The sequence below is a fragment of the Amblyomma mixtum genome, chromosome 10, assembly GCF_055824585.1.
Source record: "Amblyomma mixtum isolate Tamu chromosome 10, ASM5582458v1, whole genome shotgun sequence".
In the NCBI taxonomy this organism is placed as follows: domain Eukaryota; kingdom Metazoa; phylum Arthropoda; class Arachnida; order Ixodida; family Ixodidae; genus Amblyomma; species Amblyomma mixtum.
In genome coordinates this window covers 71,107,131-71,133,694 of record NC_143021.1, presented here as the reverse complement: position 1 = coordinate 71,133,694, position 26,564 = coordinate 71,107,131, and the positions used below count along the sequence as shown (strand labels likewise).

The window sequence follows — 26,564 nt, the reverse complement described above, 5'->3', positions numbered from 1 at the left end:
AGCTCTGCTGCTGGTATAGATATCTTCCAGTATTTTCACATAAGGCTTATCTACAGTCTGATTCCGCAATGTCTGCATGACTGCTGAGGTTTCCACTGAGTCAAATGCTTTCCCGCAATCAATGAAGGGTACTAATAGGGGTTGGTTATATTCGCGCATTTCTTTATAAACTGATAGATTAGTGTCAATATAATCCGTTGTGAATATCCTCTACGAAAGCCTGCTTGATCATTTCGTTGATTGAAGTCTAAGGTTGCCCTGAGTCTATTAGCGATTACCTCAGTAAGTACATTGTAGGCAACGGACAGTAAGCTGATCGGTCTGTGACTTTTCAAGTCCTTCGCGCCCCCTTTCTTATGAATTAAGATAACGTTAGCGTTCTTCCAAGCATCTGGTACGCTCGAGGTTATAAGGCATTGCGCATACAGGGTGTGAAGTTCGCCGAACTTTCCGATGCGCCATCCAGTCTCCAGCACAGACTGTACTGAGCAAGACTTTGACATGTGCACCTGTCCCTGCTCAAAAGGTTACCAAATTCGTGGAACCGCAAACACACGACGAAGGCTCAGTGGCTGCTCTATTGTTGCCGGCGGCATCGCCCGCAGAGCGCTCGTTCCGTCTCCGTCTTGCCTTCCCACCACAGATATCTTTCCAGCGCGCAGCCTTGTGCAGTGTTCAGTGTTTGAATGCCTGCAGTCGTCATTTTGTGACCCGTGCACGTTTTTTTTGTGTGTATGCCTTCTCGTGTCTCTGCGTGTCAGTCATTCGCTCTGCTTATGTACATAGCTTACTGTCAGGACCCAGGTGTACGGTGGCCGATCGGTACGCGATGCAGCGCCAATGGGCGTTGAGTACTCAGAAGAGCTGTCGTCGCCACTCGGCGTTTGACCGCTCAGCAACAGCTTTCTTCTTCTTTTTTTATAAATAACCTGGACGAGGTATACGTGTTCCCCATATGCAAGTGTGTGGAAGGGAAACGTAGAAGAAGGCAGAGGTTCGGAATTCGGTGCTGTTGTGTGTGTGCTCGGAACCTCTCCTTCCCAAGTATTTAGTTAGCTGATATCCTTTCCCCAGCATTTTATTGGCTGACGGAAACTTTATTTTCCTTTCCCCAACCATCGATTGGTGAGAAGCGTCGCCTGTTTTATTACTGGTTGCTGTCCCCGCCAGGGGCGGAGACAGAAGGCTTAAAACTCAGCGCTCTCGGTTAAGCGGGGCTGATTTCCTGTAATCAACAGTTCAGTCATGTTGTAAAGAGTTTTCTCCTTGCTCGTTTCTTCTTGTTTGATTATGTGTAAATAAATAGTTAACATTCTTTTCCTTACATCGAGTAATGTGAATGTTTGCGAGTCCGAACTATCAATCCATCATGAAACCCGAATTCATCATCAACAAGTGTTTCCTCACGTCACCACGTGAAGAGGAAACTCAACTCAGGGTGGCTAGTTTTTCTAGCCCAATCTGCGCTCCGTACTTCACTAGATATGCTGTTGCCTGATCGTCACCAGCTGCTTTCCCTCTTTGCATTGCTCCTAAGGCTCTCTTTACTTCCTCTTTCGTTACTGACGGGATGACGCATGGCTGTGCGGTACTGTCCTTCTCATTAACGTTCTGATTACATTGGCTACGGTACATATTTGTGCAGAACACCTGAGTAACATAACTATCTTATCCATAATGCTAATGACATTGTCCGCCTTGTCTCTTGACGCACACATCAGATTTTGCCTATGCCTAGTTTCCTCTTCACCGGTTTTAGGCTACCTCTGTTCTTTAGAGCATGCTCGATTCCCTCCATGTTGAAATTCGTTATGTCGGCTACCTTGCCCTCATTGACCAACCTCGATGGCTCTGCTAGTTCATTTCTGCCTGTAGGGTCAGATCCCCTCATGCTTTGGGGTTTCTTAATGAGATCTTTCGTCTCCTGAGATAACTTGCCAGTATCCTGTCGAACCGTCCTACCGCCTACTTCTGCGGCGCACTCCGTAATGATAGCCATGAGGTTATCGTTAATTGTTTGAACATTAAGATCGTCTTCCTCAGTTAAAGCCGAATATCTGTTCTGTAGTGAAATCGCGAATTCCTGGTCGTGCCCTCTCACCGCTAACTCGTTAATGCGCTTCCGCTTCGCTAGTTTCTTCCGCTCCCTCTTCAAATCTAGGCTAATTCGAGACCTTACCATTCTGTGGTCGCTACAAGGGACCTTTTCGAGGATATCCATATCCTCTACGATGCCAGGGTGAGGGCACAGTATGAAGTCAACTTTATTTTTAGTCTCACCATTGGGGCACTTCCACGTCCACTTCCTGTTCTTTCGTTTCCGGAAGAAGGTATTCATGATCCGTAAATAATTTCTCCCTGCGAACTCTACTAATAACTCTCCTCAGCTATTCCTGAATCCTATGCCATTGTCGCCTATACCCTGGTCTCCGGCCTGCTTCGTGCCTACTTTCGCATTGAAGTGGCCCATCAGTACAGTGTACTGTAATTTTACTTTGTTTATTGCTGATTCCGCATCTTATAGAAGCTTGTAATAAAGGAGTAATTACTCATTGACATCCACCCGAGCGCAGCCATACGGCTACAAAGGAAAGCTATACAGCTTTCTCAGAAACTTCGTAGTTAAAGAAAAATTCGTTCTGGTCCGGGGATCGAACCCGGGACCACCGCTTTTAACGATCTGGTCATCATGGCTTGATGTAGGGTAGTAGGCCTGCGCCACCTTCAGCTTGCACCTCTTATTAAGCCTAATTACGACAGGTGCCACCATCTCGATAATACTATAAACTCCTCTATATTGCCAGCTATATCCTAATTGATAAGCAATCCCACACGTAGTTCTCGTCTGTCTGCTAAAACACGATAATACAGTACGGGCCCGCCCTTAGTACCTTATACGCCTCATCTGTCCTCCTAACCTCACTAAGCCCCATGACATCTCATTTAACACCCGCTAATGCCTCGAACTGCACTGCTAAGCTAGCCTCACTGGATAAGGTTGCAGCGTTAAACGTTGTCAGGTTCAGATTCCAATGGCGGCCTGTCGGGAGCCAGTGAATCTTAGCACCCTCCACTGCGTCACAGGTCTGACCGCCGCCTTGGTCAGTTGCTCCGCAGCCGCTGAGGACTGAAGGCCGACAGTTAATTGGTTTGTTGATAGAAGGTTTTGGCCAAGTACTACACCAGGGTGGTCAAATCCTGTTCTTGTGAGGGATTGCGTTGTCGGTTCTGGTCACTGAGATGAGGCCGCACCCCAAGCCTGGTTTTGGAACTCCATCGACACGCGGAGATTTTTTTTCAAACCTTGAAATCCGGTGAAGGATTGCGTGGAACCTGGGTCCTCTTGCACGCGAGGCGGATGCTCTACCTCTACGCCATCACTCCCTCCAGTCAAGGCAGGAGTAAACGTATTTACGTAAAAAGCTGTACATTACACACCAGTAGTACCGGTGCCGATGTCGAGCGTAGGCATTCAAAACACCGGCATGAGTAGTCCGGGGGTCGGCATGGAAAGACGTGCAGACATCAGCTCGTAGGTGGCGAGGGATGACGAGGAGCCATTTTCGACCACCGTACATGTAATTACGACGACAGAGTGCCGAGAATTGAGAGGTTCTAAGAATCTAGAAGGCTTCCGATATGTTGACGATTTTCTTGTCATATTAGACACTGATGTCCGTGATTTCAATGCTGTCTTCTCAAAAATCCAAGATATTTTTGTTCAGAGCTGTTTTCCACTTAAATTAACTAGTGAAGTGCTTCAAAATCAGGCCTTCAGATTTCCGGACCTGAGACTCAGTTTTAAGCAGGACCACACTTGCTGGTCGTACGAACCGCGTAACAACAAGCCATTGCTTCCTTTTATTGGCAAAACAATATTACGACCGGTGTCAGCCCTGCTCGTCGGGGCGGCCGTGAGGCACGTTTGACCTTGAAGGGCGGCGCGAGGCGCTGCCCTCGCCGCGCTCTCGCCAGCTGCGGAGTGTGGAGAGGAGGGTGGAGAACGAAGGGGGGGGGGGGGGTATAAGATGCGTTCGCTCGCTTGCCGGCTCCATCGTTATGGCGCCTGAAAAACAGAAAGGGAGGCTACGTCGGCTTGCCGAAGCCAGGAAACGACAACGGGCTTCGGAGACAGATGAAGAACGCGAACAGCGCCTTGCTAAGCGGCGCGCTCAAGACGCTGCTAGACGGGCGCACCGCGCCTCTATCGAAACTGAATCGTCTACAAACGGGGATGATCACGAATGGAACGCTATGGATGCTTACGCAACCTACCAGGTTTAACCAAAGCTAAACCTTAGCAACTTTTTCTTCGTGTCATTATAAAGTGGTAAAACATTCCGTAGCTAAGTTGAGCTTCATCAACGCACTAAGTAAATCTTGCATTCACTCACTACTCGACAGTTTCAGCCATAAAACACATCGTCTCTTGACGGCTGGTTATTCCCAACAACTGCATGTCTCTATATCAGAATCCATTCTTCGAAGGCTGTACGAAAAAGAAGAGCCGTCTGACTCCGTGAACAAAAAAATAAATAAAAGACCCCGGTGGTCATTTATTTATTTATTTATTTTATTAAACGGTGCATCTACATGCGCGAAACGGTGCATGTAGATGCACCGTTTCGCACACAGGCTGAAAAAGATTGGTAAGCGTGCAGAAGTTCGGGTTGTCTTCTCGGCTCCCGAAAAGATAGGTAAGATATGTAAAAAAGTTAACTCACAATATGTCGCGCAAGAATGTACCACAAATCACGAAAACCATTTCCCGGCTTTCCAAGAAGGTGTTGCCTATGTAATCGAGCTATTATGGGGCAAGCAATATGTCGGCCAGACAGGAAGATGTCTAAACGAACGCCTCAAAGAAGACAACAATCTGCATAACACCATGAAAGGGAATCTAGGCATACATTGCAGAGGTGTGAGAGCGGAAATTGCCAGCCGGACTTGAAGAAAACCAAATTGATAAGTAAGTACAAAAATAAGCTAACGCGTAAAATCATTGAAGCCGAAAATCGCACGGTCGGCAGAACAGCGCCCGTCTGTGTCTATTCATTTATTTTATTTATTTATCTTTTACCCACAGCGCCATTTGGCATTACAGTGGGGGGGTTGATACAGCAACACAGCACATAAATGCAGGTAAATACAAAAAAAGAGAAACAGCAGCCCAAGCATTCACAAAGTAAGCAAAGAACAAAATTGACGCAATGCGCATCTATGTACAGAATTTGGGGTACAAGAAACTCAACTGTGTTGTTCACCCAATAAACGTGCATTTTAGGAGAAAGCACCAATGCAGTAGACATAAAAAAAACTTCAAACGTGTATTTCACGCAGGTATACTGCGCATTGACAGGAAGACACAGGTATACACAGTGGAACGCACGAAACGAAGAAGCAGCGCACAGATAACGACGCACCGTCTAGCTATGAAATGACGTGACACTGTTCAAAGCGGTATAAAAGGATTCATTTGATGAGATGGAAGTAACAACGGCCGGCAAACGGTTCCATTGACGAATGGTTTTCGGAAAAAAAGAGTCGCTGTATGCTGCCGTCCTGCACTTGTATTCACGTACTTTTTGATCATGGTCAAGGCGTGCGGATATGTAATATGGTTTGAAAATGTATGTTTCGCGTGGAATGCCAATGTGGGAGTAGTATATGTTATGGAAGAGTTTGAGCCTCTGCTTAGCTCTCCGCTGTTCTAGCGATTCCCAAACAAGGACTTTTTTTGCTATTGTTGCACTGAAGTTGCGTTCACATGACTTACCAAGTACGTATCGAGCCGCCAAGGACTGAACTTTCTCAAGTTTTTCTTTGTCACCTGTGGTAGGAGGATCCCACACTGTGCTAGCATACTCCAACACTGACCGCACATAAGTTTTGTAAAGGAGTTCTTTGGTAGCTTGCGGGAAGGAACGAGTGTTTCGGCGGAGAAATCCTAAGGATTTGCAGGCCTTTCCAACTATATAACCAACGTGCCGATGCCAGCAGAGCGATGACGTGAAATATACACCTAAATACTTAAATTCTTCAACTATTTTCAGATTTGCATTATTTATGGTATATGTGGGTACTAGCTTTGTGCGTTTCCTCGAAAACGCCATGCACACTGTTTTGTCCAAGTTTAGATTCATTTTCCATTTTTCGCACCACTTATGAACAGTGTCAAGGTCGTTTTGAAGGACATCACGGTCAGCATTACATGTTATAATTTTATACAGAACACAATCGTCTGCAAACATCCTCATGTGTGACGCTATATTTTCAGTGATATCATTGATGTACAGTAAGAAAAGAAGAGGTCCCAAGACGGAACCCTGAGGGACGCCTGATGTTACATCAACAACATCAGATTCAGCTCCATGAACCATTACAAACTGACGTCTCGCGTGCAGATATTCACTTACCCAAGCAATTATGCGACAATCAATATTATAAGAGTACAATTTCTGTATAAGCAAATCATGCGGAACGGTGTCAAAAGCTTTACGAAAGTCTAAAAAGATACAGTCGACAGTGGTGCTGGCATCTAAGGCTTTGGCAATGTCATGGGCGAATTCGGTCAGCTGTGTGACGCACGACAATCCTTTCCTAAAACCGTGCTGGTAGGGGTTTAACAAGCCATGGGTTTCAAGATGTTTTATAATACTTGAATACAGAATATGTTCGATAAGTTTGCAGGGAACTGAGGTAAGTGAGATAGGACGGTAGTTTGACACTTTATTTCGAGGGCCAGATTTGTATATCGGAACTACTGAAGCGACTTTCCAATCGTCCGGAAGGGAACTATCTGCCAGTGATTTTTCAAATATTATTTTCAAGAATGGAGCTATTGAACTTGAGCACCCCCGAAGAAGCGCATTTGGCAAACCATCCGGGCCGGGAGCCTTAGCAGTGCTCAACCTGTCCAGTAACATTTTGATGCCATTCAAGCTAAAAAAAGGATTTTCTGAGGATGAGGCTGTAATCGTGACGGGCGAGGCTGAACCGCTGGTGGTTATCGCTTTCTTGGAAAACACTGAGGCAAAATATGCATTGAAACACTCAGCTTTATCTGCAGCATCACTGACTTCTGTTCCAGCTTCCAGAAGAGGTGGAATAGATAAGTTATCCTTTTTGTTTCTTTTTATATATTTCCAAAGTTCTTTAGGATTTTGGCTGATCTTAATATGAAATGAATCAAAGAACGTTTTCTTCGCCTGTTTCAGTGCAGATCTTACCTCATTTATTAGTAATTTAAGCTTATGGAATCCATTAGTAGATTGATTCTGTCTCACTGCTCTGTAAGCTCTCTGCTTTCGTTTTAACAACCTTTTTAATGACACATTGAACCATGGTTTGCTTCTCTTTCTTTTTGGAGTTAATATCCAGGAAGGAACAAAGCGGTCACGGAGCTCGAAAACTTTTATTTTAAAGCATGACCAGAGCTCTGCAACGTCGTTAGTTTCAGCGATAGTTTCAAACACAACATAATAACTATCTAGTGCTAAATTAATTTCCGTTATGTTGGCCCTTTCATAATTGTAGACACGACGACTTTTAGAATATTCCTTCACGATTTCTAAATTTAATTCACATATGACAGCCTCATGATCGCTAATTCCCGGCACTACTATTGTTGACTCAACTAGTTCAGGTTCGTTTGTGAATAATAGATCTAAGATATGCTCCCCTCGAGTTGGTTTGAGAACATTTTGGTTTAAGGAAAATAGGTTCATTAAATTTACCAGAGCCTCATTGAGCCCCCCGGTTGCTGGAATGCTAGCTTGCTGGTGCCAGTTGACGTTAGGCAAGTTGAAGTCACCGCCAATAACTAAAAAATCAGTTGTAATTAATTCAGTCAAAGAAGTCAGTGTTATAAGGGGATGAAATGCACTTCCGGGTGGCCGGTAAAATGAACAGATAGATAAGGTTTTACCATTATGGAGCCTCAACTGACACCATACTGCTTCACATGATCCGCAATCGATGTTTATCTGGGATGACTGAATTTTTTTGTCGACCAGGATGAACACACCCCCTCCATGGCTATTGCGATCTTTCCGGTAGCATGCATACGATTCTGGAAATACCTCACCATCGCCGATATCGCTCGCCAACCATGATTCAGTTCCAATAACTACCGATGGCTTGACAGTATGGAGAAGGCTACTGAATTCATCAATCTTATTTTTGACGCTACGACAATTCACCACCAGACATGAAAGCCTCGCGTGTGTACCGTCATGTGGTCATTCAAAGGGTACAACTTCGTTAGTGGCGTCATCGTAGATGTATTTGGTGTCATTGATAAGCAGCATGTCTAGCTTGAGTTTGACCTTATCAGTGCTGCCTGCTCTGCCTTTCGCGAATTCCCAAAGATGCCGTCTTTTGCGTCTTAATGTCTCCGAATAATCCTCGGACACGCTCATTCCTGTGCCTTTGAAGCTTTTTGCGTTTTGCATAACCCTCTCTTTTTCCTTAAACGAAGAAAAATGAGCTATAATCGGCCGATTTTTCCCCTGCTTGAATTTTCCAATCCTGTGAACCCTTTCCACTGTTGAGAGCGAAAAACCGAGATTTGTTTCGCACACTTTCTTTATAGCGTCTTCTGAATCGGACCAAGTTTCGTGCGGGTTCTTATCTTCTATGCCGTAAAAAACTAGGTTGTTACGCCTGCCGCGGTTTTCAAGCTCGTCAACTTTCGATAACAAGAATTTCAAGGTTTTTTGGTTGGCTTCACTGGTCGTTTTACATGCTTGCATTTCCGTCTCAACTTTGGCAATCGAAGCAACCCGTGATTCCAAAGAATTAATCCTGTCGGTTAGAGCTTGTAACACTGAGCTTTGTTCTATCTGATTCGTCTCGATAATTTCAAGTTTTGTTTTAATTTCATTTTGGCCATCCAGAATCATCTGCAACGTAACTTCTGAGTTTGGCCCTGGATTTAGCTCAACATCTCCACATACAATGAGCAAGAAAAAATAAAAAGAGAAACGCCGCAGCAATACGAATCTAAATCGCGCACGGCGCGTAGGATTTGAGTGAGATCTAATACACTTGTAGAGGGCTTGGGGTGGAACCGGCAGCAAAAACACTGTGAACTGCGAGCAGTACGGTAGTTCACTAACCTGCACAAGCAGCAAAAAATGCGTGAGTGGCACTTCCATCGTCGCGCCGGTTCCACGCCCCGGTAAAGCACTGGGGATGTCCTCCTTTTGTAGGCGGTTTTCTTCGTCTTGGTCCCAATGTTCGTAGGTCGGAAGGCTGCACTGGTCAAAATCAGCTGCCGCGCACGTCGCGCGCTCAGTGTCATTGCCTTGGGACGCTTTACTGTAGACTGTCGATGCCGTGCACATTCCGTTCATGCAAAGCTGGGTAGCATGCTGTTTCGTAGCCACATCGGTGATAACCTGCACAAGCAGCAAAAAATGCGTGAGTGGCACTTCCATCGTCGCGCCGGTTCCACGCCCCGGTAAAGCACTGGGGATGTCCTCCTTTTGTAGGCGGTTTTCTTCGTCTTGGTCCCAATGTTCGTAGGTCGGAAGGCTGCACTGGTCAAAATCAGCTGCCGCGCACGTCGCGCGCTCAGTGTCATTGCCTTGGGACGCTTTACTGTAGACTGTCGATGCCGTGCACATTCCGTTCATGCAAAGCTGGGTAGCATGCTGTTTCGTAGCCACATCGGTGATAACCTGCACAAGCAGCAAAAAATGCGTGAGTGGCACTTCCATCGTCGCGCCGGTTCCACGCCCCGGTAAAGCACTGGGGATGTCCTCCTTTTGTAGGCGGTTTTCTTCGTCTTGGTCCCAATGTTCGTAGGTCGGAAGGCTGCACTGGTCAAAATCAGCTGCCGCGCACGTCGCGCGCTCAGTGTCATTGCCTTGGGACGCTTTACTGTAGACTGTCGATGCCGTGCACATTCCGTTCATGCAAAGCTGGGTAGCATGCTGTTTCGTAGCCACATCGGTGATAACCTGCACAAGCAGCAAAAAATGCGTGAGTGGCACTTCCATCGTCGCGCCGGTTCCACGCCCCGGTAAAGCACTGGGGATGTCCTCCTTTTGTAGGCGGTTTTCTTCGTCTTGGTCCCAATGTTCGTAGGTCGGAAGGCTGCACTGGTCAAAATCAGCTGCCGCGCACGTCGCGCGCTCAGTGTCATTGCCTTGGGACGCTTTACTGTAGACTGTCGATGCCGTGCACATTCCGTTCATGCAAAGCTGGGTAGCATGCTGTTTCGTAGCCACATCGGTGATAACCTGCACAAGCAGCAAAAAATGCGTGAGTGGCACTTCCATCGTCGCGCCGGTTCCACGCCCCGGTAAAGCACTGGGGATGTCCTCCTTTTGTAGGCGGTTTTCTTCGTCTTGGTCCCAATGTTCGTAGGTCGGAAGGCTGCACTGGTCAAAATCAGCTGCCGCGCACGTCGCGCGCTCAGTGTCATTGCCTTGGGACGCTTTACTGTAGACTGTCGATGCCGTGCACATTCCGTTCATGCAAAGCTGGGTAGCATGCTGTTTCGTAGCCACATCGGTGATAACCTGCACAAGCAGCAAAAAATGCGTGAGTGACACTTCCATCGTCGCGCCGGTTCCACGCCCCGGTAAAGCACTGGGGATGTCCTCCTTTTGTAGGCGGTTTTCTTCGTCTTGGTCCCAATGTTCGTAGGTCGGAAGGCTGCACTGGTCAAAATCAGCTGCCGCGCACGTCGCGCGCTCAGTGTCATTGCCTTGGGACGCTTTACTGTAGACTGTCGATGCCGTGCACATTCCGTTCATGCAAAGCTGGGTGGCATGCTGTTTCGTAGCCACATCGGTGATAACCTGCACAAGCAGCAAAAAATGCGTGAGTGGCACTTCCATCGTCGCGCCGGTTCCACGCCCCCTGGTTCAGTTCTCGTCCAAGGAAGATAGAGCAGACGGTCGTGCAGAATGAAGTGGCGGGCTTGACGTTGAAGGGATCGAGAGTAGGGCGGCCGGATAGATTGTGCACGGAAGATGTGTCCTTACGCCGTTTTGTGGGCGGACGAGGACAAGACGGGGCCAACTGGATATGGTCCCAGCGTAAGTACGCAGCGCTGACCGGCAGGGGGCGTCGGATTGGTAGGCGTACAGATTAGGCGGAAACATAGAGTTTCTTACTATTACCTAGAGGGAAAGCTGGCAGCCCGTCTATGGGAGTTTGCATGGCGACCCCTCGAGACCACTTCAGCCACCATGGGCGCTCAAAGCATCATGGGGCGGTGAGCTACTTGTTGCGGAACTGCAACTTTTGGCCAAAAAATAATAGGCAAATAAAGCTGTTTGATAACTACAAACGTCATAGCATTCAATATCTTGTCTAATGATTGCAACAAACGAGCATAAAAGCATTTAAGTGCAAAGTTTGCCCAAAATAAGAGACGACTCGCTCTCCTATTGGCCGAGTAGTGAACACTATAAAAACTAATATATCGTAATTAACAGGCGCACTTTTAAAAGCAAATATGTTTTCAAAAAAGATGTTGTTGCTTAAATACTATAAGAGGTTTTTTAATGGCATTTCGGAAAAGTTAAACCTTTTATTGGCGTCGTGTGTCGTAGCGTTTTCACTACTATACATGATTTTAGTTTCGGTACCTGGGCGCCGCCATGTTTGTTTTACTCGAGCGCCGCCTACCGCCGACGCCATTTTGGGCTGATAATTTGCAGCCCGTGGGCTGTGGCAGGAGCAGCGTGCGATCTCTGAAAGTGTAATTCGCCCGTTTTATTCCTGCCAAGCCTAGAAATATTGGGTGGGGGTTCGCCTCGTGTCCATCCTCGCGTGTGCTATGCCATTAGCTCCTGCAATAACCAACTGGGAGCAAGCGACCATTCCTCGACGCAGCGAACGATCAGCATCGGTGAGTGCCATGCTCGCAGTTCACGAGTGTAGTTTTTGTCGCCGGTTGCCTTTAGGGCAAATGCGGCACGGTGTTGCATGTTAGAAAAACGAAAGCAAAATGTGTTGAAACACAAGATCGCGGAGAGCAGTGAATATCTAGTTTTTCGTGGAGCGCAGTTTTTCATGAACGCTTTCGCTGCCTGCTTGGACGTGGCAAGTGTGACAGTTTAGATGCTGATCTTGCGACAGAGTACCCCGTTTACAAACTGAACATTTTGGAAACAGCGAGTACATGACTGAAACGAATCCACATCTGATGTTTAAAATGTTTGTTTGCGGAGATACGCGCGATGAAATTGAAATTCGGCCCCTCCTGCCGCTTGCGTAGGGCTGTTCGTACTACGAGCGATAGAAGCCAGTTGACTGATAGCAATTCGCCTTCTCCGCCCCGCCAGTACTCACTGGTGCACAAATACCAGAAAATGTGCAATTACACGATATAATAGGTTGGTACGCGAATGAAACGCTATTACCACTTACTGACAGGCAGAATCGCCGCACCTGTGTTGAGAATTCCAATCTCAATCGGGTCGGGGCACTGCTCAAGTCGCTGCGTTTGTTGTATCTCTGCCACGGTTATGCATAGTGTGGCTTTTTTTTTTACATTGCATTCGATGCGATTTCAGTTGAATAATTTATTCCAATGCATGGCAACGTTTACCGTCCTGTGCATGCCGTGTATTTTTTTCATCTTACGTTGCCATGGCTGCACTTTTCCTCACTTTACAGTTGGGTAAAAGTTCATGTCGCCGCTTCTATTCATGCTGTGCTGTGCAAATTAAGTTAGTATTTTTGCACTAACGATATGTTTATTTTTTTTTCAGGTGGCGATCCCCACACCCTCCCGATATTGACGATCATGTGGGGCGGCGAAATGAAGTTGTGGCCAAATTTGTGAAGTACTCACATAGTGTACTGCTGAATTAAAAGAGCTCTGCCAAGACCGTCCAAATACTTAATCTCCTAAAATTATGCACAGAGTATAGTTTGGTAACCCACGCGCTGCGCTTCGTTCCGCGCCTGATATTAGGCACAGGCAGTGGGTTTGTTTGTCTGCATTTCGTCCACAAAGTGCGCTAACGTTTAAACTTTTTGTTGGCGCAAGTATTTTTTGTTCACCAACTACGTCCACTGCCAATGCAACTCGGCACCGGCGGAAAAGCGGTGAAGAAATGGACACCGCAGGCGTGCTGATACCTTTGCATAACATGGTGCGCGTACATACTGGCGGCGTTTGTTTTTTTCTACTTTCGTCGACTATTTCCGCAACCGACAATAAAACAATGATGTCTAGAAGACGTTGGTGTTTCGTACAACATTGCTGCTTTTGTTGTACAGACGCAAACACGCGCTTGACCGGTAGCTAAGCAGCAGCGGACGTCGCTCCGCGCGCCGGATTATCAGCCCAGGGGAGGACGGCAACAGTGGGGTGTCGCGCAGCGCACGTGTTTGAGAGTATTTCTCCCTCTCCTGCTCGCTCCTCGTAAAATGGTGTATAGGTTTTGCCCACTGCGTTCGCGCGAAAGTCGTCTGCGCACACACGAACAGCGTTTTCGGAATGAAACGTCTTAGTAGTGCCACTCTATGTTCCCAAAAAACTACGACTGTCTCGCAACAAGTAGCTCACCGCCCCATGATGCTTTGGGCGTCCATGGTGGCTGAAGTGCAGCGCCGCCAGCTTTCCCTCTAGGTAGTAGTAAGAAACTCTATGGGCGGAAAGGTAGTTGAGCAGCGACTCCCGGGTTTAATGTATGCGGACGATATTGTACTGTTAGCAGGTAGCCAGGAAGATTTACAAACTTTAGTTAATTGCTGTGGAGACGAAGGAGATGCTCTAGGATTCAGTTTTAGCGCAACTAAATCAGGTCTGATGATTTTTAACGATACAACTGACCAGGTGCTTACAATACAAGGCTACGAAATACCCAAAGTGGCCGAATACAAATACCTTGGGATATGGCTAAACGAAGGGCAGATATACACGGAAAAGCATGAACAGGCTCATAGGGGAAAAGGACGAAGAGACGCCGGGATAATGAAACATAGGTCATTATGGGGGTACAACAAATATGAAGTACTAAGAGGTATTTGGAAAGGAATAATGGTGCCGGGACTTACTTTCGGCAGTGCGGTTCTGCGCTTAAGGGCAGAAGTTCAGTCGACATTAGACGTAAATCAGAGAGCTGTTGGAAGATTAGCACTAGGTGCCTACGGCAAAACCACAAACGAGGCAGTACAAGGGGATATGTGCTGGGCATCGTTTGAAGCACGGGAAGCTAAGAGTAAAATACTATATGAAGAACGCCTGAGGAAATTGGACGATAACAGGTGGGCAGCTGAGGTATTTAAATATTTATACAGAAAGAGCGTTGACTCACAGTGGCGGAAAAGAACTAGAAAACTAACCAGTAAGTATGCCGGTCATGAGGACGGAGAAAGAAAGAGCATTAAACGACAGGTTAAAAACGCGGAAGTTAAAAATTGGATGAATTCAATGGAAAACAAACATAGCGTAGAACTATATCGATACTGGAAAAGGCAGATCAGGAAAGAATTTTTCTACGATAACCCAAGAGGAAGTGCCCTACTTTTTGAAGCTAGGTCAGGGTGTCTTAGAACGCGCAGCTACAAAAAGAAATTTAACGAAGAAGATTACACATGTGCAGTGTGTGGTAGATCTGTGGAAACAATTGAACACCTCATACTGAAATGTGATTGCATCCATCCGGATGTCGATGCAGGCGCAGTCACTCTTCCTGTGGCCCTAGGGTTTAAAGATAACAATGGTCATGTAAATAAATCTGCAGTGGAAGTTAGCAAAAAGCGATTGGAGGATTGGTGGCTGAAAAGCAGACATATGAGGCATAAGGTTAGAATTGTAGGAAACCGTAGGTAAAGATGATGGCGATTCTTAATGAGAAATGCCAACAAAGTAAACAAAAAATTAAGAAAGAAAAGCTGAGCATGGTGGCAATTGCAACCACCCCGTTTAAAAGGGGGCGCTCCTATCCATCCATCCATCCATCCATCCATCCGTCCGTCCGTCCGTCCGTCCGTCCATGCATCCATGCATCCATGCATCCATGCATCCATCGACTCGAATGCCGAGCTCCTCAAGGTGCAAAGGCCAAGGCGACCCGATGGATCCTTCAACGGCATAAAGCGTAACGATCAGTGACTGCGTCGAATGGGTGACCACCGAGGTATGGCCGAAATTTGGTTATCGCTTACAGAATGGCCAAACATTTTTTCCTGTGCCGGAGTTATTGATCTCAGCATGCGACAGCATCATGAGGAGCAATACCACAAAACAGGACGGTACAGAGGCAGGCGACAAAACAGGGCGGTACTTACAACTGAACATGTATTGAAGAACAGCGGCGCTTATGTGGATCAGTGGCACGTGTAATCTGGGAAACAATGTTAAAGAAAAGATGAAACATCAGAAAAGAATTCATTGACAACCATGACGAAAACAATGAGTACGTGGGAGGGAAGGAACCGAGCAAGGATTACACAACCAACATGCGCAAAATCAAACAAAAAAACCTGGCGACACGCAGACAGAAACGCTAATTCTTTCTGGAAAATGGACACAGAAGGCGTGCTGACACATTTATCTGGCTATGACCTCAAGATGGCAACAGCCTCGACAATTTCCCTTTCCAACTGCTCCTTTCTTGGTCCTATAATCTGTGTCCAGTTCAGTTTAGGATAGCAGTCTTTACAACTGCGACAGTGAATGGGCAGGCAAGGTCCTCCGGGCCTACTCAAGGAACACGCACACTCTTGCAAGCGAATGTTTAAACATTTACCAGTTTGGCAGATATAAATCGACCACAGCTGAGGGAGTCTTCTACACCGCCCCCATTGCGCACGAGACGTACTTTCTCAAATGCTTCATGCTACAAATTACAGGCTTTGAAGTGTGCTTTCCCACCAAATTGCAGAGTTTAGAAAGCTTTCAGGGCGCAGACATGGTCACAGCAACGCCATACCTGCATGAGATCTTAAGATTACGGGAAATTTTATGAGGATATGGTAATAATACATACGTGTTTCGCCAGATGGCCCATGCGAACAGGTTTCTTTTTTCGAAGTCTTACGAAGCTTTTCGTCGTCGCCGATCCAGGTAACCCCTACAGTGCCCTCCTTGCGTTTTTTTTGTTTTTTTTTTTTGGGGGGGGGGGGGTGAGTGGACGCCGCAAACCTTCCCAGAGAAATTCAGTAGACTGCTGAGTGGTGCGTTGGAAGTCGAGCCATCGCCTCCATTCGGATGATCAAAGACCACACTCCTGTAAACTCAAAATTTGAAGCCAAGCATTGAAGAATCCAACTTGTCTCCAGCACTCAGCAAGTCTTTTCAAGTGGTTGTCGGAAGGCTCAAGTGGGCCAAACATTGACGGAACAACGTGGGGGCAGGTGTTATCACGCAGGCTGAAGGAATAAGCCCTGACGCTGCACGTCGAAGATGCAATAGTGGTAGAACACAAAGCGCACTGATCCTCAAGCAGCAACCGGAAAAAAAGAGCCTACATTCTAATTAATGTGACTTAGAAGGACTTGGTTGTAGGCCAGTTGGTGGGACGTCGTGAGGAGCGAAACCGCATAACAGGACGGGACAGTGGCAGGCGACTACACAGGGTGGTACTGAAAACTGAAATTCTATTGAAGAACAGCCGCGCTTATATGGCTCAGTTGCGCGCGTCAGCTGGAAAACAATCATAAAATGAAGACGAAACACGAAAAAACAATTCAATGCTAACCACGACGAAAGCGGTCAGTACATGGAAGTGAAGAAACTGAGCAAGGATGACACAACCAACCTGCGCAAAACCAAACAAAAAGAACCTAGAGAGGCACAGACAGAAACGCTCATTCTTTCTGGAAAATGGACAGGAAATGCGTGCTGAGATATTAATGTAGCTCCGACCTCAAGATGGCCACAGCCTCAACAATTTCACTTTTTAACTGCTGCTTTCCTCGTTTATGGTTTGTGGGGGTTTAACTGCCCAAAGCGACTCAGGCTATGAGGGACACCGTAGTGAAGGGCTCTCGAAATTTAGACCACCTCGGGTTCTTTAACGTGCACTGATATCGCACAGTACACGGGCCTCTAGAACTTGGCCTCCACTGAAATTCGACCGCAGAGGCCGGGATCGAACCCGCGTATTTCGGGTCAGCTGCCGAGCACCATAACCACACAGCCCCTACGGAGCGCCACTATCATCGCCTTATAATCTGTTCCAGTTTAGTTTAGGATAGCATTCTTTACAACTGCGACAGTGAACGGATAGGAAAGGAACGCGAATACTCTTGCAAGCAAATGTTTAAACATCTACCAGTTTGGCCGACATAAAATCGACCACTGCTGAGGGGAATGTTTAAGAATGTTTATACACAGCGCCCGTTGCGCATGAGAAAGGCTTTTTCGTATGCATCAAGCCACAAATGAAGTGCGCGTCCCCTCCCAATTGCCCGGTTTAGAAAGCTCACAGGGAAAGCTTAAGAGGGGCATCGTTCTGTTAACTAACCCGGCGACGCCTCCGTCCCAGCCAAAGTGGAAAATTGTTCTTCAACATGGTCCCAAGTACAGCCTTGAACCTATGCTGGATAAGTACAACCTCGTAGCGTTTGTACACAGAATAGCTGGCAAGGCATCATTTCCCAGTAAACCATAAAACGTACCATAGACATCAGCGAAATATTTACGCTGGACAGTAGACACCTCCATTAGACATCAATTTTAGTACCGTTTACGAACAATCTACGTACCTACAACATGAAAATTGGGGTCCATTTCACGTTGTAAGTACGTACTGCAGATATCAGGCTCGACATTTATCAGACATTTGTGAACATGTAAGTACGCCCAGTCTACGTAGTCTAGACGTCTATATAAAGAGAATATGACTATACATAGATCAATACCCAGGTGAAAATTTCTAACTGGTTCCAGTCCAACTGTTTTAAGGACATATTTCCAGTTGTTGCAACTGGAAATTTGTTCCTTAAACCAGTTGCGATTGGAACCAGTGGCAATACGAGATGCAGCTGACACCTGTTACAATTCCAGATGGAACGGAGACCTACTGCATCCCAGCCACAGACTTCCCTATGGAGTCGTAGGGACGTCCAAGCACTCCATCTAGCTCAAATACAGTTGAGTAAGTGAGTACATGGCCATCACGGGAGCCCAAAACACTGCAGATGACTTCCGAGTGCGTCAGTATTTTATTGAGCTCGGCGCTTTCACTGAATCTTCTCGTTGAGCATAATCGTCAGGTTTACAGCTGCGGTGGCATCAATACTCTTCTGCCGAGCCCAATAAGTCAGGGTTGCTGCAAAAGAAAGCATAATTGTTCACTTTTACAGGTGACAAGAGAATAGCACAGCAACCACAACAAACAAACCCAGTAATTTACGCCACTTTTACCGACGCAAGTCTATGAAGCGTCAAAGGTTGCCCTTGCAGCACTAAAAGGCAGTCGTGCTGAGCGGAGTGTGCTTGCACACGCACTTCGGCACACCATCCGAACGCATGCCCACATTTCGGTAGTAGAGGCCAGTTGCATACATTACCAGCCTTTGTTTCAATACACAGCGAGTTTGGCAGCAGTTGTAAGTCAGCGCTTGTCTCTTGTCCCGATGTTTTGCGCTGTTCCATCAAGAATGAATAACCAACATGCCCAAGCTGCTGTCCTGGAGTTTGGCAAAACAGCCAAACGAGTGAGCGTAAAAATATAACGTGCCGATAAATGCGTTAGAATCTGTTCATTACGAACGCAAAAATAGCATAAAATACACTTCAATGAGTAAACTGAAATTGAGTACCCACCAGGTCCTAATTCGTACTGACGGGTCCACTTCGCCGAGTAGTAAAAGCAAGCAAACTGTCTTCCTTCAGCTCCATCAAGGAAAGAACGGTTGAACAATCTCGCCAGCAATTAAGGGAATAATTAATTCTGTGTCGAGGTTCTTCAAACACAACGTTCCCACGGAACACGATGAGAAATCGCGCACGCCGTGCGCTCCACTGCCGCCATGGCTGAATCTAGCCTCGTGCGGATGTGCGAAACTGACACATATTTTGTATCGTCTCTTTTTTTGTACTTGTAGTAGGCTTGCTGTGGCACGAAAAATAAGTTAATAATTTTTGAATTGTAGCATATTACTTTTTCACAGCTGCAATCGCCATGCGCAGTTTTCGCTATTATTGATAAATTACGATACGAACTACAACGCGATGGCGGTGCAGACAATTCACCGCGCTTTCCCCGCCGCCGCCTGTCCGCGGCATAGAACAGGCATATGGGCAGCGCATGTAGCATGAAGGCAAGATAACCAATTATCATTAGGGTAACGGGCTGGATTCAGAGAGAATGCAAGCACAGCAGAGAGGATCAGGGCAGGTGGGCAGATAAGGTTCGGAAGTTTGCTGGGATAAGGGGGCCGCCGCTGGCACAGGGTTAACGGAGAAATTTTTGGCCTGTACTGGACATGATTACAGTGTTGACATGGTGATAAAAAGCGGGACTCAAGAAGTTTATTCTCAAGAAATATGAGGTCACACACTGAGCTACACAAATGCCTAAGCTTTCCTCTGTTCAACATTCCAACAGTTATCGTTGCTAGCGCGATTAGCAGATTTAAGACATTTTTGAGAAAAAATAACTCCGAAAAATTGAACTGAACCAATTTTTGTACTTTAAATAGTTGGATAAGTTGAATAAAACATGCTTAATCAGAAAAAATGTTTATTATATAGTCCTGGCTGCTAAATAACAAAAACGTTTTTAGTGTGTCCTCACTTTTCAGTGTGGTTGAGATAGCTTGCAGGCTGTAGCACAAGGTATAAATTGAATGTAAGAATAGTAATGAAATAACAATGCGAATCCTGACCAAAGTGACTGGCATTTCAAACCAACTGCGTACAGTTCAGTCAGAAACCTGATGCGTGTGCATTCAGATTTGTCTTTTCTACTTCCCGTATTTTTCTTCTTTCTAGGTAGGATAATGTTGCCGTGAAGCGAGCACGAAAAAACACAAAAACACAGGCAGCACTGGTCATGCCTCCAATTTGTACTCAACAGCGATTTCCAACTTTAAATGCAGTAAGGCAACACGAAATATCGAACGATTGAAAAATATGGAATACTTAAATTATATATCTCACTTACATACCCAAGACGTGACAAGTAATATCTACGAGTAGTCTAGGTTAAGGCCGATATAATGTCGTGGGTACGTCTCCAGCTTTTCCACGAAAAAAGGTTGGTAGATAAGACTTCATAGAGATTTTGCTTTGGTACATAGACGTTCAGACTTAATCTGGACATCTATGGGTGGTTGGTGGTTTGCTGGGTTGAGAGTGTTGGAAGCCTGCAAACACTCAGAAGTCTGGCAGCTCCAATGTCCTAAATGTGGTGGCCAGTTATTTCCGTCAGCACGACCTTGCTCTTGTCTAGTCTGTTGTAGGTACGAATTGCGCACAAAAGACACACACAGGAAACACACGAGGGAGACTGAAAGAGCGCAAACTATCAATTGGCTACGCATTCTCTGTAGATTTGGAGGATTTGTTTTATTCCGTGCCTCATGATGAATTGTTTATTGCCGTCAGAGAGTGTATCGAAAGGAATGGTGAAGTAAGTTTTCGAAACTCAGCCGGTGTGCCAGCAGACAGCTTCATTTCCTTGTTAGAAGTTTATTTGCAAGCTACATTTATTTCTTTTAACCGACCCTTTGCAATATATTTTGAGCCGCTATTGACCGATCCCTGAATCATGTGTTTACTAACCAGGGTGTACTTAAGGCTTTTAGATATGTTGACGATTTTCTAATTGTTTTATCTAAACAAAAACCTTGACCCCCACTCATTCAGTGGATAGCATTTTAACTCTTTTTAAACGCTATGGGAAGGCTTTGAGTTTGACGTACGAAATTCCTACCCATGGTTCGCTGCAATTTTTAGATCTCAACTTAGAGCTAGGTTTGCATCACGTCTGCTGGCACTACGCACCGCGAGCGCAGAAAGGGCTTCTTCCCTATGACTCTGCCCATTCGAAGATAGTAAAGAGAGCCATTGTTAGCTCGTGCCTGGGATCTTCTCTGACGAAGTCATGCCCGCATGGAATGCACACTAGCTTTCATAATCAAATAAAAAGGCTGCTTTCAGCCGGCTTCCCCTGCGAGGTCATCTCAGCTGTGGCCGAGAACCTTCTTCGGAAGGTAAAAAAAGGAAACCGCGCCAACAACGAGGAGCGATTGCCACGAAGAAAGACTACGGTCGTCCCGTATATACACAAGGTGGCCCACAACATAAAAAAGTGGCAAATAGGCATAGCGTCCCTGTGGTGTTTTCGGCGCCACACAAGCTCGCGGGGTAGTGCCCAAGGATCAGCGCGGAAGGCGCTCGACGAAGAGCATGCGAGATAAAGCATGCGGCACAATATGTCAAATGCGCCACGGGCATTGTGTATCTGATTCCGCTCAAGTGTGGTCGCGTGGTCCAGACAGGACGCTGCGTGAATGAACGCGCAGGGGAGCATCAGCGTTCAATTAGGAACAGAGAAGGAGAAAATTTGCCTGCTCATTGCATTGCATGCAACGGTTGTGAGCCACTGCTAAAAAGTATCAGAATTCTGGGCAGGAGCAATGACAAAATTTCCCGTGAACTTCTAGAGGCCTACCACATCAAGGCAAGAGGTGATAGCTGTGTGAGTGACACATCTGTTTCACTGTATCACGCGGAAACGAATTTTTTAGAGCGTTTCTGATGGTATGTCGCGCACGATTTGATTTGCCTCCTTATGCTCTCTTTCCCCTCTTTGTAGGCACGTGTGCACACTGCCTATAAAGCGGCACTGAATCCAATAAACATCAGTTGATAGTTTGCGCTCTTTCAGTCTCCCTCGTGTGTTTTTTTTCCTGTGTGTCTTTTGTGCGAAATTCGTACCTACAACAGTATGCACCAACTCGCCCAACAAGAAGTTCTTCTTAACTTCTTGTCTAGTCGTACAAGGACGGGGGCTTTACAGTACTGTCATAGACCCTTTTCGGGGGCGCGACACCGCTCAAAGAACAATGTTGAACGCCCTTCTCACGTTTCAGGCGCTGTCATGCTGGCTACCTGTCAGCACATGCCCTTCCCGGAACCTATCAACGCCCGCCTGCTTCTTTCCCGCTTCCGAACCGGCACACCATATTCCCCGAACGGCATCCGACTTCTTGCCGGGGCACTGCATTCCCGATTGGGCGCTCGGATCCCACTTCTCCTGGCAACAATCTTCAACACGTCATCGGTCACGGGACTCGGCAGGCGCTCCCTACTTAAGCCACTCGCCAACATGGACCAGACGGGGCGCGACACCGCTCAAAGAACAATGTTGAACGCCCTTCTCACGTTTCAGGCGCTGTCATGCTGGCTACCTGTCAGCACATGCCCTTCCCGGAACCTATCAACGCCCGCCTGCTTCTTTCCCGCTTCCGAACCGGCACACCATATTCCCCGAACGGCATCCGACTTCTTGCCGTGGCACTGCATTCCAGATTGGGCGCTCGGATCCCACTTCTCCTGGCAACAATCTTCAACACGTCATCGGTCACGGGACTCGGCAGGCGCTCCCTACTTAAGCCACTCGCCAACATGGACCAGACGGGGCGCGACACCGCTCAAAGAACAATGTTGAACGCCCTTCTCACGTTTCAGGCGCTGTCATGCTGGCTACCTGTCAGCACATGCCCTTCCCGGAACCTATCAACGCCCGCCTGCTTCTTTCCCGCTTCCGAACCGGCACACCATATTGCCCGAACGGCATCCGACTTCTTGCCGTGGCACTGCATTCCAGATTGGGCGCTCGGATCCCACTTCTCCTGGCAACAATCTTCAACACGTCATCGGTCACGGGACTCGGCAGGCGCTCCCTACTTAAGCCACTCGCCAACATGGACCAGACGGGGCGCGACACCGCTCAAAGAACAATGTTGAACGCCCTTCTCACGTTTCAGGCGCTGTCATGCTGGCTACCTGTCAGCACATGCCCTTCCCGGAACCTATCAACGCCCGCCTGCTTCTTTCCCGCTTCCGAACCGGCACACCATATTCCCCGAACGGCATCCGACTTCTTGCCGTGGCACTGCATTCCCGATTGGGCGCTCGGATCCCACTTCTCCTGGCAACAATCTTCAACACGTCATCGGTCACGGGACTCGGCAGGCGCTCCCTACTTAAGCCACTCGCCGACGTGGACCAGACGGGGCGCGACACCGCTCAAAGAACAATGTTGAACGCCCTTCTCACGTTTCAGGCGCTGTCATGCTGGCTACCTGTCAGCACATGCCCTTCCCGGAACCTATCAACGCCCGCCTGCTTCTTTCCCGCTTCCGAACCAGCACACCATATTCCCCGAACGGCATCCGACTTCTTGCCGTGGCACTGCATTCCCGATTGGGCGCTCGGATCCCACTTCTCCTGGCAACAATCTTCAATCACGTCATCGGTCACAGGACTCGGCAGGCGCTCCCTACTTAAGCCACTCGCCAACATGGACCAGACGGGGCGCGACACCGCTCAAAGAACAATGTTGAACGCCCTTCTCACGTTTCAGGCGCTGTCATGCTGGCTACCTGTCAGCACATGCCCTTCCCGGAACCTATCAACGCCCGCCTGCTTCTTTCCCGCTTCCGAACCAGCACACCATATTCCCCGAACGGCATCCGACTTCTTGCCGTGGCACTGCATTCCCGATTGGGCGCTCGGATCCCACTTCTCCTGGCAACAATCTTCAACACGTCATCGGCCACGGGACTCGGCAGGCGCTCCCTACTTAAGCCACTCGCCGACATGGACCAGACGGGGCGCGACACCGCTCAAAGAACAATGTTGAACGCCCTTCTCACGTTTCAGGTTAGTTATTTAAGCCTCTCTAAAGAATATCGCAGCAGTAATCGTTGCTTGATTGCGGTATCGTGCCCCGACAGCTTGATGTGGCGAAGGTTATTTACTCGTGCTTGTTGCGGCGCAGAAATGCTCGCCGCACTCGTTGAACTGGTGCTGTTGATTTCTGGTGATATTGAGTTTAATCCGGGCCCTCCCAGATCAGCCGAATTCGAGTCTTTGATGGAAACAATAAAACAATTACAAGAAAATCAGTCAACTATACTGCATGAAATTCAACAGCTTAAAACCGCGCAATCCTCCCACAACGAATTACTAGTGTCCGTAACAAACCGCGTTGCGGCACTAGAAGCAACACATTCCCCAACACCTACCTCTGAACATAGCGCTACCGCTCAGATCAAGAAAGATATTGCCGTTCTTAACGCGGCAAGCACTGATGCAAGTAACAGGCTACGCAGAAATAATCAAGGCGGAAAGCTGGGCTAGTTGGTTTGACATAGTTAATTAAAAGACTAGCGCATAAAACTAGGACAAAGACAGTCCTGTCTCCTTCTCTGTCTTTGTCCTAGTTTTATGCGCTAGTCTTTTAATTAACTACGCAGAAATAATCTTATTTTCCTTGGCTTAAATGACACAATAGACGAGACATGGCAAGATTCAGAACAAGAAATACTAACACTGTGTGCGGACAAACTGAATCTTCATCTTGATTCCAGCACCATTGAACGTGCGCATCGCATAGGTAAATTCTCGGAATCGAAGCATCGCTCAATAATAGTTAAATTCACTCATTTCAAAACTAAGGAAAACATCCTGGCATGTGGCACTAAACTAAAAGGCACAAAAATTGCAATCAGGGAAGACTTTGCGGCTCCCACGCGGATGGCACGATCAAAATTATTGCAGTTTATCCGACCACAGAAATGCCCCTTCAAACTTCGATTCGACAAGCTTCACGTTGGCGACAAATGTTACGCTTTCGACTCCATTTCTAACAGCGTGATAGAAATCACCCAGATCACTGCAATCACTCCCGCAAGCAGTTCTACTAGCGATACTGCTTCGCATATCAATAATTGACGATCAGTTCGGCTTCCCGTATTACCATCCCGGCACCAACAACCGTCATGCACAAGTCTTAACATCGGATTCACCAACATACGCAGCATCATACCTAAGCGAAATCAGCTGCTCAGTTTCGTTGAAGATATTGACGCTGACATCCTACTCTTAACAGAAACCTGGCTGAACGACAACATTAGTGACAATGAAGTTTTATGCGAAGCATACTAAAATAGCCCAACCCAGCTCCTCGAGCGCGGCGGTGTCGTTACCATTGACCTTTCGTGACCTCCATGTCATACCACGTGATGCGTGACGTCACAGCAGATGAAAAACGGGGGCCCAACTCGCGCCGTCGCGCGAGGCGTCGTGACCAAGGATGAACACGTGGTGCGTGACGTCACAGCAGATGAGAAACGGGGGCCCATCTCGCGCCGTCGCGCAAGGCGTCGCGACCAAGGAGGACCACGTGATGCGTGACGTAACGACATAGGAGAAACAGGGCCCCAGCTCGCGCCGTCGCGCGAGGCGTCGCGACCAATGTGTTTCCTGCTTCTGCCGCTAGGTTCGCTGTAGTGAACACGTGATGCTGGAGCGGCGTGCGCCTGCCTCTGCTAGGCGTACACGGGATAGAGATGCCTCCTGGAGACAGGGCTGCTCGTTGGAATGAGAAGCAAAACTTGCGGCGTGCTACAGAGACTGATGAAGAGCGTGAAGAACGTCTAGACAAGCGGCGTGCTCGATATGCAACTCGGCGACAATATGCTTCGCATCTGACTAGGCTTAACCTAAGCTAAGCCTCAGCCATTTTTTTCTTATGTAAGAAAGAGAGTTGGAGTTCGATGTCCCAGCAGCTAGCGCCGACGAAGGCGAGGAAGAAGATAGGCGAAGCCGACGAAGTTCGGGTTTTGCGCTTGCGAACGCTGGCCTGCTGAGCGGCACCGCTGGGACAAGGACTGTGCCCGTCCACGCTAACTGTGCGAGTTTCCACATTACACTTGGTGGAGGTGCTGCTTGTTCTCCCCGTGGACCTACGCCACGATGCCCAGGCTACAAGGCTCTACCACGACGTCCGACACCTCGGTCCAACCTGCCCAGCCTGTCCTCTGTTCTGGTGCCGTCCGTCAGCGCGACCCGGCGATCTTCAGCGGCACTGACGACACTGACGTAGAAGATTGGCTCGCCTCCTACGAACGCGTGAGCGCATACAACAAATGGGATGACGTCGTTAAGCTCACGAACGTCATCTTCTACTTGACCGACGTCGCCAACTTATGGTACCGCAACCACGAGGCGGATTTTACTACCTGGGCGGCTCTAAAAAGCAGCCTGACTGACGTTTTCGGCCGCCCCGCTGTCCGAAAACTTCGTGCTGAACAACGGTTGCGCAGTCGTGCCCAACAGAACGGCGAGAACTTCACAAGTTATATCGAGGACGTCGTTGATTTGTGTAAGCGGCTCAATCCATCTATGAGCGAGGCTGACAAAATCCGACACATTCTGAAAGGGATTGAGGACGATGCATTTCAAATGTTTGTGTCTAAAGACCCCCAAACCATCTCCGAAGTCTTGTCTTTGTGCCAGAGCTACGACGAGCTCCGCAAACAGCGACATGTCACCCGCCGTACCACTTGGTCGGACGCCACCATTTCGAGCTTGGAAGCAGGCAGTCCTGCCCACGATCAGCCGA

General features: G+C 47.6%; 1 protein-coding gene across 1 annotated transcript in view; it reads left to right on the top strand.

Moving 5' to 3' along the window:
* Positions 1-26,564, top strand: part of LOC149326092 (cytochrome P450 3A4-like) — a 174,260-nt gene that overhangs the window by 131,512 nt on the left and 16,184 nt on the right. The gene's annotated exons all lie outside the window — the stretch shown is intronic.